The sequence below is a fragment of the Chiloscyllium punctatum genome, chromosome 1 (assembly GCF_047496795.1).
Source record: "Chiloscyllium punctatum isolate Juve2018m chromosome 1, sChiPun1.3, whole genome shotgun sequence".
NCBI lineage: Eukaryota > Metazoa > Chordata > Chondrichthyes > Orectolobiformes > Hemiscylliidae > Chiloscyllium > Chiloscyllium punctatum.
In genome coordinates, this window is record NC_092739.1 from 109286202 (window position 1) to 109299415 (window position 13214).

The following is a 13214-nucleotide window of genomic DNA, read 5'->3' on the forward strand; positions in this document are numbered from 1 at the left end:
GTCATTCAAAATTCATTGTTGTGAATATAAAATCAGGCATTGACCAGAACAAAATGTTAAGAAACACAGGTCGGAGCAAGAATGCCAATACCTTATATGGAACATGGCAACTTTTGCAAAGGTCAATAGAATACATCTTAGATGGGCAGCTAAGAATGATAAAAGAAGGTTTCATACTTTGGTTAGTTTCAAATAATCAACCATAGTTCAATGAAAAGTGAAAGAGGGCATGCAAGGAGCAGCACCAGGTAAAATTAAAAATGAAGTATCAATCTCATGAAATTGCAAAACAGGCCAAACAGCATCGACAGAGCTAAGTGATTCCACAACTGACAGACCAGATCTAAGCCCTGCAGTCCTGCAACCTCCAGTCATGAATTATTAGAAAATGAATATACCTTTAATGCAAACTGTTGGAAGGTGATAAAATACTAAAAATTATTTGAAATTGCCCTAACAAAGAGCTAAGGAGAAATAAAATGAAATGACTACCTTATTCAGTGCAGTAAGTTTCCATAATTCTATAAAGATGTAAATTAATTAATGGATTGACTGAGGTATTGAATATGAAGTGGCTTCATATTATTGTCAGTGGAAATCTGCATTTGAGGGAGTCTAGGATAGAAATGATGATATATGCTGTGTTTCACTTTCCATAACTCATCATCCTGTTGAACATGACTCCCTGTGGGGAATATGGCATCATAAAAGTTCATTTGTAATTTATTGCGATTTCAGAAGACAATTGATAAATTCTCCCACAAATAAAAGTTAATGTGTGAGGAATTAGTGACAAACTTGTCTGGCAATAGAAAACACAAGATGATTGAAAATATAGCACTGAGACAAACAATTCTGTAAGGGTTTGGTCTGAAATGTTACTCCAATTGTAATTATCCTTCTCATATTTATTAAAATCCTTAAACTTAATTAGTTGGTACCTTTTCCAAAGAGGTTAACAGCAATTGAGATAATCAAAATTAAGTGATTATTTGATAGTTTAAAAACTTGAGTGTTGCTGAACAAGATGCACGCTGTCAAAGGTTTCCTTTTATCACAACCATAACAGCAGCAAATCCCAAAGGGCAAAATAATATGTATTGTATGAGAAGATGGGACTGATTGATTGGTAGGTGTAGTTTAATTGGTATAGGCATTGTCAGCAAAAATGAAGGAGTGAAGAGGTTAAATTCCAAGATATTGTTTAAATGCAACCAGGCAATTCTCCTAACGTAAACACATTCCCCATTACCCTTGCGCAAGCCTCTACTCAATGTAGTTATACTTTAAAGGAAACCACCGCGGCTGAGGAATACTCAAACGTGAACCATTAAACATTTCTAGACATTCAAATCTGCCAAAGATTCTCAACATTTTCTGTTTTTAATGTCAGATTTCTTGCATCCACAGTATTTTATTCGAGCGTATAATTAATTACGACTTCCCTTCCAGGTGTCCACATCTTGAAAAAGTTCTGCCATTCATTCTGATATGATTTCTAATCTGATCTTTTGGCTTATTCATCTTCTTTGCATTCAATCTCCCTCTTAGTATTTGAGGTAGCGTTTGCTAAAACTCACTATCACAGCCACATCTCCTTCCTCTGTGACTGCTTGCCTTAGCCTACATGGATTAAAACTGAAGTTCCATCCTTCATATTTTGAATCCACTCAAGATTGCAGATAACTCTGAGACAGGCAACATTCCTCAGAGATGTTCCTGCTGCAACCTAAGATCCACACTCAGTGCCATACACTGCCAACTTCAAATCCTTTCTTCATCAGCAACATCTCACAGTTCTGAAGAAGAGGCATATCAGACTTGAAACATTAACTCTTTCTTTTCTCTCTCCACAGATACTGCCAAATCTGCTGAGTTTCTTCAGCATTTTCAGTTTTATTATTTATGGCGATTGTTATTTTGACTACAGCATTTAGGTCAAATCTTTCTAGCCTGTAAGGCATTGTTTCACAGTCATTTGTCAGATTAATTTGTAGTGTTGACAATGTGCTTCAAAACTGCTTAAAAAATTGAGTAACTCAATGCATGAGGTCCACATACAGAATTACGTGAAAGCAGATATCTTTTACCTGTGTTGTATGAGTGTCTGTTTACTGTTATTGCTTTTTCAAATATCTCACATTACACAAAAATGGAGTCCCCTCCCTTTAAAAAAACACTTACATTAAGTGCAGTGGCAAAGACTTTCCACTTCAATTGTGCACATGAGATTTAGATGAGGATGGAAGGCAGTATAGACAGCATTTCAAAAAAGAAATCTCAGGCTCAGCCTTTTAGTCTAAGTGATTGCCCTAAACATTGATTTTTTTTTACTGCCTTGTGCCCCCCCACACCTCATCAACTTGTTGACTTTCATCTTCTCCATGTTACCATTTAATCCATACATTTAACAACTCATCCATCCACTTTATTTCTAAGCCCCAGACAGACAGTTTTGTCATGTCAGATGTGTCAGTGCACTATCTCTCATTAAAGCCAGGATGTGGTAACCATCAGTGGTCCCCATTATCACCATGACACAGAACATCTTGGCCTTCCATGGTCTATCATCTCACCAGTTTATACATCGGGTTTTTCCCTTCATAATTATATTGCCCTTTGTATTTCAGCATGATGCCTCCAATTCCCATAATTGACATACTTGACTTTTCCACCACAGCTGAATAAACCTTTTTGACTTTCATTGAAAGATACTTTGGACTGTTATGGTCCATCACCCTAATTGAATTTGAAGTGACAGTCCTGACTGGTGAGCGACGAGAACACTGAATAATGTTTGTGCTGCTCCCTGACTAACTATTAATTTACAGCTTGGTGGCACTGGTAAATAACAAGCAGAAAAGCCTGAGATTATGGGATGATACAAGCAGGCTGGTCAGATGACTGAGCTTTGGCAAATAGAATTTAACCCTGAAAAGTGTTAGATTGTGCATTTTGGGAGGACTAACAAGGCGAGAAAAGCATGTTGAATGGAAATACAGACGATCAAGGGGACCTTAGTGAGCAAGACTGTAGATCCTTGTCGGTAGAAGGAGAGATGATTAAGAAGGTATATGGGGTATTTGCCTTTATTCATCAAGGCATTGAATTCAACAGCAAGGTGGTCACAGTAGATGTGCGGATAATGTTAGTTCAGCCACAGTTGGTGTACTGTATGCAGTTCTGGTCACACGCACAATAGGAAGGATGTGATTGCACTTGCTAGGGCATAGAAAAGATTTATCAGGGTGTTTCCTGTGATGGAGCAATTCAGTTATGAAGAGAGACTAGATCAGCTGAGGTTGTTTTGCTGAGAGAAAAGTAGACTGTGGGGGTGTTGATTGAGGTTTACCAAGTTCTAACAGGCATAGGCAGTGTAGATAGAGATACAGCAGGTACAGGTTTACGATTAAGAGATTTAAGGGATTGAAGAAAACTTGCTTTTTTAACCTAGAGGCCAGTAGGTATCTGGAACTCACTGCCTGAAGGAGTGGTAGAGGCAGGAACTCTAAAGACATTTATAAGCTATTTAATCAGCACTAGAAATGCCACAGCATGCAGGGCTATATACCAAGGACTGTGAAGTGGAGCTAGAATACACAGATGTTTGATGACCGGTGTGGACCTCTGCTCTGTAAAATTGCTAAGAGTTTTTGACGCTCTATTGGAGAGTTAAGGTAGATTACAAAAGAAAGCTATCACAAACTATTAAAAAGGATTGCAAAAACTTATATAGGTATATAAAAGGGAAGAGAGTTGCTAAGGTGAATGTTGGTCTCTTTGAAGATGAAACCACAGAGTTAATAGTGAGGAAGACTGAAATGGCAGAGATTTTAAATCAATACTTTGCCTCAGTTTTCATGGCAGAGGACAATAGTATCATTCCTATCGGAATGGGCAAGTCAGAGGCTATAGAAAGGGTAGAACTTAAAACAATCAACATTGATAGGGAAAACAATTATGATTGAGGGCAGACAAACCCCCCAGGCCTGATGGTCTACATCCTAGGATATTAAAGGAAGTGGCAGCAGAAATAATGGATCCATTGATTACAGCATTCCTGGCCACAGGAAAGGTTCCAGTGAATTGAAAAATTGAAAATGTAATTCCCTTATTCAAAAAGAGAGGGAGGTAATATGTGGGAAATTACAGACCAATTAGTTTAGCATCTGCTGTTGGGAAAGCATTAGAATCAATTATCAAGGAAGCAATATCAGGATATTTGGAAAGTCAAAACACTATCCATTTGAGTCAGTATGGTTTTGTGAAGGGCAAATCATGTTTGAGTAATTTGCTGGAGTTCTTTGAAGATGTAACAAGTGAAGTGGATCATTGGGATCCTGTAGTTGTAATATATTGGACTTAGGGAAGGCGTTTGATAAGGTACCACACAAAAGCTTAATTCTCAAGGTTGGATCATTTGGGATTGGGGTAATTTTGTAGTTTGGAGAGATGACCGACTGTTGGACAAAAGACAGAGTTGGGATAAATGTTTCTTTTCTGGATGGCAAGATGAAAATAGTGGAGTGCCACAGGGTTCGATCCTTGGTCCCCAGCTATTTACAATCTACATTAATGACTTGAATACAGCGATAAAAGACTCTATAGCCAAATTTGCGGATGACGCAAAATTAGGCAGGATAGTAAATTGCAACAAGGAAATAAGAACCTTACAAATGGCTGTAGATAGGTCAGGAGAGTGTGCCAAAATGTGGCATTTGGAGTTTAATGTAGATAAGTGTGAGGTCATGCATTTGGGTTGGAAAAATGGGAAGGCACCTATTATCTAAATTGGGAGAGACTTTGGGGTGCACTGATATGATGGGATCTGCCTGTTCTCATTCATGAGTCACAGAAAACAACACACAGTTATAGCTGATAATAAAAAAAGTTAATGGAATGTTGGCTTTTATAGCAAAAGAAATAGAATGTAAAGGTAAGGGAGTATTGTTGCAACTAGACAAGGTATTGGTGAGACCGCACCTGGAGTATTGTGCACAGTTTTGGTCCCCTTGAGGAAAGGTGTAGTGGCATTGGAGGCAGTTCAGAGGATGTTCACTAGATTGATCCCAGAGATGAGAGGTTTGTCATATGAAGAGAGATTAAACAGTTTAGTCCTATACTGTCTGGAATTTAGAAGAATGAGGGGAGTTCAAACCGAGGTGTTCAAATGATAAAAGGTACGGATAAAGTAGACGTGGAGTGGATGCTTCCCATTGTGAGGCATTCTACGATGAGACGTTGTCGTTTTAGGAAAAGGGGTAGCAAATTAAAACAGAGTTGAGGAGAAACAACTTCTCGCAAAGGGCTGTGAATCTGTGGAATTTGCTTCCCCAAAGTGTGGAGAATGCTGGGATGGTGAGTAAATTTAAGGAGGGGTTAGACAGATTTTTAATTTGTAATGAGTTGAAGGGTTATGGGGCGAAGGCAGGAATATAGGGGTGAGGAGCATATCAGCCATGATTGAACGGCAGAGCAGACTCTATGGGTCAAAAGGCCTAATTCTGCTCTTATATCTCAAGAAATGATGAACTTATGAACCCATCAACAGCAACTTTTCTTTAAAATTGTATCTTTAAAATAGTGATGGTTCAAGGAGTGTTATCAAACACAACTTGATGTCAAACTAACTAGGAAGAAAGGATTACAGGGCATAATCTCAGAAAACGTGGTTGCAGCTTGAGGTCAGAGAGAAGGAAGAATTTCTTCTCTCAGATGGTAGTAAGCCTGAGGAATCCTTGACTCAAAGCCTTTGGATATCTGTTGAGACTGGGTCATTAAGGATATTCAGGGATAAGGTCAATGGACAGATTGTTAATCACTAAGTGATTCACGGTTTATGGGGACTAGGAAGGAACATGACATTGAGGATGATCAGATTGATCATGTAGCAGAGTCAATCAATTGAATATCCTACTTCTTTTCCTATGGCTTATGATTTTGTATGTCAGATGACTAGAAGCTTGATCTCAGTGGTATGCTATAAGGAGCAACTTAAAAAATATATCGAAATGGTGAGAGACAACTGCAGAGTTTGCAGGCTTGGCAGCAGATGGTAGAACCATGAATGACAGAGTGATTAAAATTAGAGATTCTCATAAAGTCATAACTAGATGATCATATTTGGCTTGGAGAAGGGTGTCATTGGCGAAGATTACAAAGATAGGATGGGGTGAGGCCAAGTAAGGAATTGAAAAGTAGGGTGCGAGTTTTTAATCCGAAGTATTGCTGAATTGAAAACTAATGCATGAGAGCTAGTGTAATGGTGACAGAGGAATCAGTCTTGCAGTAAGGGGAAGTGATGGTATCGTGGTGCTGTCACAAGTCTTGTAACCCAAAGGCACAGAGTAATGTTCTGGGCTTAAATAACACCACTGCAGATAATGAAATTTGAATTCACTTAATAAATCTGGAATTAAAAGCATGAAACCTGTGAATGAAGGACTAAAACTGAAGACATTTGCAGCTGTTTTAAGCTTGAAGGAGAGAATATGGGAAGCTAGTCAGGGATGTATTGTTTTGTGAAATCTGGAGGTAACAAAAGGATCACTGAGTGTAAAGGCCACAGCCAAACTGAGGGTGAGGAGGGTGGGGGTGCTATTACAGGGATAGGAATAGATAGTCTTCAATGGCATGGAAATGTAGTTGGATGTTCGAACTGTCTCAGATATAACACAGAGGTAGAAACAGTTTGTTTCAGCCTCATACAGTTGCTCAGAAGATGGATGGAGTTGATGGTTCAAAAGTAGAATTTACAATGAAGACTGAAGACAAACATGCTTCTAATTTTTGTTGGAGGAAATTTTCACTTAGTTTGTACTGGATGTCAGACGTAACATATAGCATAACAATTTAGAGACAATGAAGAGGTTGAAATGCAACGATACAGGGATAGAGTAGGGAGTGGGTCTGGGTGGGATCCTCTTTAGAGAGTCAGTGTAGTCTTGATGGGCCAAATAACCTGCTTCCACCCTATAGGGACTCTATGATTCAATTACTCTGTGAAAGAATTGGTTGTGAGACTCAGCGGATTGTTGTCTAAGTACATCAAAAACTGCTGTTGTTCTTTCAGATGATGGTAAGCAGGTTGCTGAGATGGAGCAAGGATAAGTCCTTGTGGGGAGTACAGAGATTATGGTGTCAAAGTGGAAAGAGAAGGAATAGTTGATCAAATGTGGTTTAGAGTGAAAGAGGAAATATTTAAAAGGAACCTAAGAGGCAACTTTTTCACGCAAAGGGTGGTGTGTATATGGAATGAGCTGCCAGAGAAAGTGGTGGAGGCTGATACAATTACAGCATTTAAAAAGCATCTAGATGGGTACATGAATAGGAAGGATTCACAGGGATGTGGGCCAAGTGCTGGCAAATGGGACTAGATTAATTTAGGATATCTGGTTAGCATGGACAAGTTGGACCGAAGGGTCTGTTTCCATGCCATAAATCGCTATGACTAGAACATGGAACATGGAACATAGAACATTACAGCGCAGTACAGGCCCTTCGTCCCTCAATGTTGTGCCGACCTGTGAAACCAATCCTAAACCCATCTAACCTACACTATTCCATTCTCATCCATATGCCTATCTATTGACCACTTAAATGCTGTAAAGTTAGCAAGTCTGCAACTGTTGCAGGCAGGGCTTTCCATGCCCTAACTACTCTTGGAGTAAAGAAACTACCTCTGACATCTGTCCTATATCTATCACCCCTCAATTTAAGGCTATGTGCCCTTGTGCTAGCCATCACTATTTTAGGGAAAAGACTCTCATTATCCACCCATCTAACCCTCTGATTATCTTGTATGTATCAATCAAGTCACCTCTCAAACTCCTCCTTTCTAATGAAAACAGTCTCAAGTCCCTCAATATTTCCTCGTAAGACCTCCCACCCCCCCCCCCCCCCCACTCACTCCCCCCACTCTATACCAGGCAGCATCCTACTAAATCTCCTCTGAATGCTTTCCAAATCTTTCACGTCCTTCCTATAATGTGGTGACCAGAACTGCACGCAATACTCCAAGTGCTGCAGCACCAGAGTTCTGTACAGCTGCAGCATGACCTCATGGTTCCGAAACTCGATCCCTCTACCAATAAAAGCTAACACACCGTATGCCTTCTTAACAGCCCTATCAACCTAGGTGGAAACTTTGAGGGACCTATGTACATGGACACCAAGATCTTTCTGCTAATCTACACTATCAAGAATCTTACCATTCACACAGTACTCTGCATTCCTGTTACTCCTTCCAAAGTGAATCACCTCACACCTTTCCACATTATACTCCATTTGGTACCTCTCAGTCCAGCTCTGCAGCTTATTTATGTCCCTTTGTAACCTACAATGTCCTTCAGCACTATCCACAACCATACTGACTTTTGTGTTGTCTGCAAATTTACTAACCCATCCTTCTATATCTTCATCCAGGTTGTTTATAAAAATGACAAACAGCAGTGGACCCAAACAGATTCTTGTGGAACACCACTAGTAACCTAACTCCAGGATGAACATTTCCCATCAACCACTACCCTCTGTCTAATTTCAGCTAGCCAAGTAATTTGGGTGTTATGGGCTTTTCTTGGCTGAGTGACTGATTTTATTAAAATCTAAAAGCAAATCGTAGGAGATGACAATTGTCATCTCTATTGAGTAAAAATATACTGACACCTTGTCAACTTCAGAAATATTAGACAGTCACTGCAGGATCCAAGTAAATATGTTTGTGATTAAGATATCAGGTAGGACCTGGTTTGTCATGATTTTCTTTTGTGCTCAAATATGGGTAAGGACCTGGTACAGCTATCTTGTCATGTTATTCTTAGTCTACATGTTGATGTCACATACAGCTATTCTTAAACCCAAAGAGATTGAACACGTAAGAGCTTAATTAAAGCATGAGTGCTGTATAATGAACAGATAGGGGTAATACACAACATACAGATAAAGTATAATACAAGATTATGCTGAACGATTTCTGATTTGAAAAGTTGAAAAGAAAATGGATAGAAAATTTAGAAAAATCCTCTCCTAGATGTCTGATGTACCTGACTGCCTTTTGGTATGGATATGGAAGATTCAAACAACACTGGAAAAATGTGTTACTCGCAGTGTAATGATAGTGAAAGCAAGTTGGCATATCTGGATGTCACATGTATTCTAACATGTACAGCACAGTTACTATGGTGATGAAGGCTCAAAATAGAAAAGTCATCTATTCTTGCAACAATAATGGATGAGAATTACAGTCTTTTAGGCTTTCTGTAAATGTAAAAGCAGCCATTTTATCCTTCTCATTTGATAGTAATTTTAAAGATACTTTTCCCAAATTTCACCTCCACAGTAATGGTGGTTTCAACAGTACAGATGAAAAATGGCATCTGTGTGAAATTTCATTCACCACTTTGGTGAGGCTTTTAATTTGATGATTATGAATGCATGATGGAAGTGTGTAGAATATTTGGATTGTGAAGTCAATCAACATCTATAGGTAAGTTAACAGCGATGTTGTTATCTTTAGCCTTGATATTTTAGTTGCAGGCCTTTACGTAACGCACAGCTGAATGCTCATTCAGCAGAATAAAGGATACATCATGTCTTTGTTATCATAGAGTCACAGAGATGTACAGCACAGGAGCAGACCTTTTAGTTCAACACATCTATGTTGATCAGATATCCAAATAAATCTAGTCCCATTTGCCAGCATTTGGCCCAGATCCCTCTAAACCCTTCCTATTCATGTATCCATCCAGTTGCCAAATAAATGTTGTAATTGTACCAGCCTTCACTAATTCCTCTGGCAGCTCATTCCATACATGCATCACCCTCTGCATAATGCAGTTGTCCCTTAGGTCCCTTTTATATCTTTCCTCTCTCACCTTAAACCTATGCCATCTAATTTTTGACTCTCTTATCCTAACAAAAAGACCTTGGCTATTCATCCTATCCATGCTCCTCATGATTTTAGAAATCTCTATAACGTCACCTCTCAGCTTCTAATGCTCTCGGGAAAATAGCCCCAGCCTAATCAGCCTCTCCTTACAGCTCAAACCCTCCAACCCCAGCAACATTCTTGTAAATCTTTTCTGAATCTTTTATTCTAACTGCAAACAATTATAAGCTTTTGATGTATAACTATCCTAGTTAAAACTGGAACCACATTATAAGCTCCCCCTCTGTACACTCATATAAACAGACACAATAAAATGTTAAGGGCAAAGGGTAAGGCTGGGAAGATTGATCAATGGCCCCCGTTCACAGGATTTGCTGAGATTACCCTGTGCTTCTCAATCATCCTCCCCTGTGTGCAGGAGACAGGGGTGAATGGTTCCCACTTATAAATGTCATTGACTTATCAATGAAAATTCACAGCTTTCAGCATCTATAAAGCTAAAATATAATGACTGTTGATGGGCTTATTATGCTTTCCCTGCACGGAAAAGAAACTTCTTTGCATTTACAGAGGTCCAATTGCTTCTGCCAAAACATTCGTGCTAACTGTTCTTCAGCTCCTGAAGGTCACTAGTCAATGAACCAATCAGCTTCATGTTGCCAGTTGAAGCTCAATTTGTACAGCCCCTTGGCTCCAGCTCATCTGCAAACTAGGCTTTCTTTACTGTTTGAATAAGCAGCTATGCACATTGTATTTACATGAGTGTCAGGTTTGTCGTTTTTAAAATGTTTGGCAATGCTTCAGGAATCCTTGGGTTTTAAAACCAGCCCTTTTTCCATTTCAGTCTATATCAAACATATAGAAAAATAAAAGGATAGCTGTTACACAATTGTAGAATGATGGAAAGTCTTCACATTCTGGATAAAGATGGGAAACACTTACGAACCTTGATCAAGTTTTATAACAATTTCACTGAGAGATCTTTTCAGCTTACTTTGTCTCTTACTCACTAAGGCAGCTCTATTATTCATGACAAATTTCTCCTACTGCCAACATCTAGGTTTGTGGAAACAAGAGCAACTTTAGTGCAGAGGCTATTTGTAACAAGGAAAAACACAGACTGAAGGGTTTTGTCCTGCAGTTGTGGTTTTAAAATTCACCCGCTATCTCTTTTAAAAGTTTCCCTGATTTATTCCACCAAGTTATGTATCTTTCCAGGACAATCCACAGTTGTCTTTGAATTTTTAATGTTCTGGGTTTAATTTTCCCTGAACAGTACAGGCAATATGATTTAGTTACAAAAATATAACAAGACCAGAAAAATTAGATGTTTAATGTGGAGAAAGAAAGTGTATGTTTTCAACAGTGAGATGAGAATCAACAGATGGTGGAATATAAATTTAATTTAAAAATAACTGGAATTGATAATCAACTGGTGATCATAAATTGATTGTGGGAATACCCCATCTGTTTCACTAGTGTTCTTCAGTGAAAGAAATCTGCCATCCACACATAGTCTGGCTGATATGTGGCTCCAGACCCACAGCAATATGGCTGACTCTCAAATGCCCTCAAAAATTGACTAGCAAGTCATTCAGTTCTGTCAATCACTGCAGAGTCTTGTCAAAGAAATGAAACTAGATGTACCACCTAGCAGTGACCTAAGCATCAGAAAAGACAGGAATATCCCTGTTAACCCTGCAAGTCCTCCATACAAACATCTGGGGCTAGTGCCAAGATTGGGAGAGTTGTCTCACAGACTAGAGACTTGTCTCACAGACAGCCTGACATAGTCATTCCCATTGAATTATACCTTACAATGCCCCAAACACCGTTATCACTATCTTTGGATATGTCCTGTTCCACCTGCAGGACAGACCCAGCAGAGTTGTTGACATCATGGTACACTTGGGAGGGGATATTTGGAAGATAGAAGCCATTTGCCACATCTTTCAACTGTGAGAGGAAACCTACACAGACACAGGAAGAACATGCAAATTCCACAGAGACAGTCACCTAAGGATGGAATTGAGCCTGGGTACCTGATGCTATGAGGCAACAGTGCTAACTACTGTATAACCATGCTACTCTGGGAGTCCTCAACTCCGACCACATGAGGTCTAATGGTTTCAGGTTAAACATAGGCAGGGAAACCTTAATCTGAATAGCAATAAACCCATCAGTGAGCTGCACAAAGTTCAGTCACCCATCTGTCAGGGTCATCCTTCCAAATTGATCAGGCTGATGGCCCTGGTCAGTTGTAGATGTCTGCTCACAAAAAGTCAAGGAGGGTTAACAGAGATCTCTGCTCCATGCAGTAAGGATTGCTGGCATAGCTGGTTATCCCTAGGGCACTATAGATTGAGCACATTTTACATCAGGAGGGCCATATCATAATCCAGCTGACTTCATTATCATAAACAGGTTTCATTCAATCAGCATACAAATCATCTGCATCATTGCTGCCACAATCTAGGAGTATGCATCAGGTACTCTGGAGGTTATCATTAAAACTTACACCCTTGAAGATTCTTGATTTTCTGTTTCAAGGCTTGATGTCTGACAAGGATGGTTACTGGGAAACAAGGCTGCTTACTGCAAACAGAAACGTGCCTGATGAATTGGTTATGCAAGTTCCTGCTTGTTCTGAACAAGATTGTTAAAGCAAATTAGACTGTAAGGGTTAAATAGTGACTCTTACATTCACAATAAAAGGAAAGCATTGGACCGCAAGCCTCCCAACAGCCAGTGGGAGATAAAGGAACAAATATGTGGTCAGATTATGAAAAAATATTTTAAAAACACCAGGCTATTGTGGCAGGTGATTTTTAATTTCTCATTTATTGACTGGGACACCCATAGGGCCAGGGATTAGATGGGGGGAAATTTGTTAGGTGCATTCTAGAGGGTTTCTTGAAGCAATGTGTAAACAGTCCAACTGGGGAAAGGGCCATACTAGACCTAATATTGAGGAATGAGCCTGGCCAGGTAATCAAAATTTCAGTGGGGGACCATTTCGGGAACAGTGACTATAATTCTGGAAGTTTTAAGTTACCTATGGATCAAGATAAGAGTAGTTCTCGGATGAGAATACAAAACTGGGGGAAGACTAACAATGACAATATGAGGCAAGAACTGGGGAATAGATTAGAATGGAGCTGGAAAAGTTCAGCAGGTCAGGCAGCATCCGATGATCAGGAAAATTGACATTTTGGGCAAAGGCCCTTCATCATTCCTGCTGAGTGGGCGGCATGGTGGCACAGTGGTTAGCACTGTTGCCTCATAGCACCAGAGACCCGGGTTCAGTTCCCACCTTAGGCAACCGTCT